The following is a 5,316-nucleotide window of genomic DNA, read 5'->3' on the forward strand; positions in this document are numbered from 1 at the left end:
TGTGTGTGTGTGTGTGTGTGTGTGTGTGTGTATAAAATTTTTATAATATATGTATATATTTTTATTTTTAATAGATAGAATTAGATAGATAGATAGATAGATAGATAGATAGATAGATAGATAGATAGATAGATAGATAGTCAGGAAGGCATCCTGAAAACTGAGTCAGGACATTTTGATGTAAACTGATTTGATGCTGTGAGTATGCAATGCACAATTTAATTTTGATTTTATGCTATATGCAGTATAGCATAAGGAATTTTTTGCTTGAAATGACCAAAGAACTCCTTAATTAGATATTTTAGATGCTTGAATTCACATCTTATAGCCATCAAATGAAAGAAATGAATTTCTATTAAAATACTACACTTATATTCTGGAAATAATTCTAAGTGCATGTCTGTGCTGTGTTTTAGCTTCCCTAACCCCATTACCCTAAAAAATGTTCTTCCTGACAATGTCTTTAACTGAGCTCATCTTTATACTAGAATGGACTTTGATTAGTGAATTTAGACTCCCTTTGAGAAAGCATGTGTGTAAATGTTAACAGATATATTTTATGAAAAATCCCATCTTATACTTCTATATTTATATATTATATATGTTTATATATTTATTATATATTTAAGTACTGATATAATTTATTTGACAAAGGTTGTAAATATTCTCTAGGAGTTCCTTTATAAAGAAAAATATTTTTACAAGAAAATAACGTAATAAAAACCAAATCCTTTTAAATTAAAAAAAAAATTGGTAGCCAAAATAAAAATTGAGAGCAACCAGTGATCTCAACTCTAAGCCAGGTGGCAGCTTCTTTCTCCCATTCTGACAGATGGAATGCTTCCAGAGGAGTTATTTTTTCGTCCTGCTAAAAAACTAGCTAAAGTGCTTCAAATGCTTTGTTCCGGCTTGATTTGTGCTCTGTGTACAATTAAGTATTAAAAAACTATTTTTCTGTTGGGTAAAATTCAACACCATGTACATTGATTTTCTTTGAAATCACTGCAATTGTCTAAGCCATTTTACGTTTTTATAGCACTATAATGTCTATTTTAAATGACCAAAAGAGAGCAAGTATCCTAGGCAAGTATAATTATAAGGGCTTATACTGGTAATACCATAAACTTTTCCTTCAGGAAACTCTGTAAAATTGCTATATATACTACAGGCAACAAAAATGGTGTAACAATGATATTAATTTCCCTAGGAAATTCAGCTTATTTGCCTAGGATTTTATGGTTGATCATATTGCTAAAAATTCTGTAGTAGGAGTCATTGCATGTATCTCTCAACTTCACTGTATAAGTAGTTCATTACCACCTATTTTGTTAGCTTATGCCTGTGTACCCTGCAGTGATAGCATGAGGAAAGACAGATAAATGAAAGCAATAGAGGTTCATGGTTCATCTACTTTAATTACTTGAATTGTAAGTTACAGCTGCCTGTACCAATTTATAGAAATAAACAATCTCAGTAATGTAAAGGAGCTCCAGAAAAATGTCAGAGAAATTCAAAAGTGTTACTCTCACAGATTTCAATATGGGAATGTCTGTTGACTTCCCACCTTCTGAGGCTAAGGAATTGCCACTTACATTGCCCTGGCTGTAGCCTGGACGATCATTGCTGCAAATATTCTGGAAGGAGTAACAAACCGTCAGGATACCCTGTGTGGTCCCAATGTGTTCCCAGCTCATATGGCAGGGAAGGATAACAGAAAGTTGGCAGGGGATCTCTTAAGTAGCCATCATCATTTTTGAGTAGATTGTGCATGTCTTACATTCACAAGAGTAAGTCTGATTTCAGGACATCTCCAAAGACACTCTCATCTATATTTCATAATAATGATCTCTTAGGTTGTCCTCTGAGATCCTAATATCTAATGAAAGTGTTTGGCTTAGGATATTTAGTATTTCTTCCTCTTAAAACTCCTAAGAAATGGCAAAGTGACATTATTTTCATAAGTAATGATTTTCTTGGTCTTTTTTTTTAATGAAGAAGCAGATATATAATTCACATTAAAGGTCTTCAATGTCTCCACTCCTATCTGCTTAACCACTTAAAAGCAACTATGATCCCTTCTGTGCCACATTACTCTAACTAAAATCATTGAAATCTCAAATTGGGATTCACTAATGAATGCTTAGTCATAATGCAAATATTCAAAAATACAATGTATAATTTTAATTTTTCGTGAAATGAACATAAGACTCTCGCTCCATTGAAGTTTGCCCTGCCTAAATTCATATTTATTTTGAGGATAAAAGAATGTAAAGTTGTCTTAAATGTTGTATTTTTCCTACTGCATTTTATCACAGACTCTACATTGCTTTACCCACCAAATCAGATGGTTACAGTTACCTTTGAAAGGGATTCACAAAAGGGGGGGGGAGAAAGAGAGAGAGAGAGAGAGAGAGAGAGAGAGAGAGAGAGAGAGAGAAGAGAAAGAGAAAGGAGAGAGAGAGAGAGAGAGAGAGAGAGAGAGAGAGAGAGAGAGAGAGAGAGAGAGAGACCCAGAGCAGCATCTAGATTAATAATGAGACTAAGACTCAAAAGTAATATAGCCTTGGGGGATGTTTCTGTCTTCCTTTTTAAATGACCATTATCTGACCAGAGAGAAGATCCTCCTTGAAATAAAAAATACTCATCAGAGCTTTTCTGCAAAACCTTTTCCCTGCTGTGACTTTATTGATTCTTTCAAGCTTCACATCTTTGTTGGATATATTTGTAGGTATTAATGAGAAAGAATATGGAGCCCCAAAGAATTACACATTTTTAAAAGTCTCAAGCTAATCAATTAAGCAACTAGAAGAGTGCTACACTTCCCAAATAGCTTTCCATGAACTGACATTTTAAATGTAATCTTAAGAAATGCAGGCACACACACATGTACAAACACACACACGGTTTAAATTTTTTTGAAATAGAGCAACAGATGAAATAAGCTTTTATTAATTAAAATTTTAATTAAATAATCAGTTACATCTAAAACAGATGTGATGGACTTTAAGAGAGACTGGCGAGAAAATATATAATTCTCAGCAGAGATAATACATTTACTTGAATAATTTATAATATATACTATGCAAACAGTATACTAGTTAGGCTTTTTTTTTTATTTGACACAAGCTAAGGTCATCAGGGACATTGGAACCTCAATTAAGTAAATGCCTCCATCACACTGCCTGTAGGCAAATCTGTGGACATTTTCTTGATTAATGATTGACATGGTGGAGCTCAGCTTCCTGAAGTTAATGCTAGTCCTGGGCAGGTGGTCCTGAGTTGTGTGAGAAAAGGAGCTGAGAAAACCAGTAAAGAGAGTCCCTCTGTGGTTTCTGCTTCAGGTCATGCCTCCAGGCTCTTGCCTTGAGTTTCTGCGCTGACTTCCCTTCATTTTAAACTATAAGCTATAAACGGAAAAAATAAAACAGTAAAAACACTTTCCTTCCCAAGTTGTATGTGGTCAGTGTTTTATCATGCCAATAGAAGCTAAAAATTTTATTCAATTTTTCATATTATGAAACAAAACAAAGTAAAATTAATATATTGTTCTCTCTTTTCACATGGAATTTAGTTAAAAATTACATGGGCTCTGTGTACATAAATATGATATAAGAAACATAAGCATGGTTGGTATCTACAAAGAACCTTTGGAGGGTATAGGGAGCTTTGGGGATAGCATTTGAAATGTAAATGGATAAAATATTTAATTAAAGAAAAGAAAAAGAAAAATGAGGTAATATGTAAAATTATCAGTAAAATTTTCAAACCCAATATCATCTGTCATTTTTTTCTATTGTTTTAATAGAACACACTTACACAAGCAAGGTGAGCCATGAAGGGCTCGTTCTGAACCATGGTCTAGAGTCATTATGTCACCGGGCAGTATGCAGTGAATCATGTTAATGGGAACATGTGGAAGAACATGGTCACAGGTGTGGAAGAAGATGGTCACAGGTGTGGAAGAAGATGGTCAAAGGTGTGGTTGGAGGCTTGTGTCCTTAGATATGTCCTTGATCACTCGAGATCACAGCAAAGCTTTGAAATGTCACCTGACCCCAGTGAGAATGGCTAAGATGAAAGACACATGATAACAAAAGCTAGCATGGACATGAAGGAAAAAAATGCTTACTCACTGTTGGTGGAAATGTGAACTGGTACAGCCACTACAAAAATCCATGTCATGATTCCTCAAAAACCTAGAATTAGATCTACTATATAATCTGTCTGCACAACTCCTGGGTACATAACCAATGGACTCTCTGTCTTACCAAGGAAATACTTGTCCATCCTTGCCCATTGTTCTTCTGTTCACAATAGCCAAGATGGAAACAGCCTAGGTGTCCATTAACTGACAAATGAATAATGAAAATGTGATGCATAAATACAGTGGCATGTATTCAGCTTTTGAAAAGATATGAAATTTTCAAGTAAATTATTACAGCAGGAACTATCATTGTAAATATCCATACTGAAAAAGTAAATGTGGCATATGCTCTCTCATGTGTGAATGCTAGCTTTGAATCTTTAGTTGTTTGTTTAAATTGGAATAAACTTAAGTCAGGAAACCAGTGAAAATGCATGGATGGGTACAGGGTTTTCAATGGCAAGAGGAAGAGAATGAACTTGGCATGAAGGGGAAAGAATAGAGGGGCAAGAGAGGTTGAGTAGGGTAGGGGAATGGGAAATCAAGATACAGGAGACAGAACAGGAAGAGATAACAAACTCTAAGGACATTTGAAAATGCCATATGGAAAGCTACAGTTGTAAAAGTATCCTAAAATACATATCAACCCAACATATCAAGGAGGTATTGGACATCACCTCTCCCAGATAAAATAGGCTATCAAATAAAAACCCAATGTTAAATATGGATTACCTCTTTTAAGAGTTGTTTTTCAGTGATGTCTGATAGACAGTCCCACCAGCATTACAGGTGATTGCCATTTCTCTCGGTCACCCTTTAGAACATAATAGTAAGATACTGATATTTAAGATACCATATAGCTGAGTTTGGGAGCAGGAATAATTCAAGCTGGTATCAACCTGAAGCATGTTTGCTAGTCAGATTTCATAATTCTGTGAGATGATATGCATAGTATGGGGGAATTAAATAGTCAGCACTCCTATCCCACTGTAACTCCATAAACTATAAAAATGACCTGCCCGATGAAATGTGCACTCTTGGAATAGTGGCCCAAATATTATATGAGTAACCAGTCGTTTTCTAATTGGTTTAAGACTCATTACACAAGATGGAACTTATATCTTCTACCTTCAGCAGGATCAGTAGCTTGTGCCTGGGTAGCATTGGCCCTA

The sequence above is a fragment of the Mus musculus genome, chromosome 16, assembly GCF_000001635.26.
Source record: "Mus musculus strain C57BL/6J chromosome 16, GRCm38.p6 C57BL/6J".
Lineage (NCBI taxonomy): Eukaryota > Metazoa > Chordata > Mammalia > Rodentia > Muridae > Mus > Mus musculus.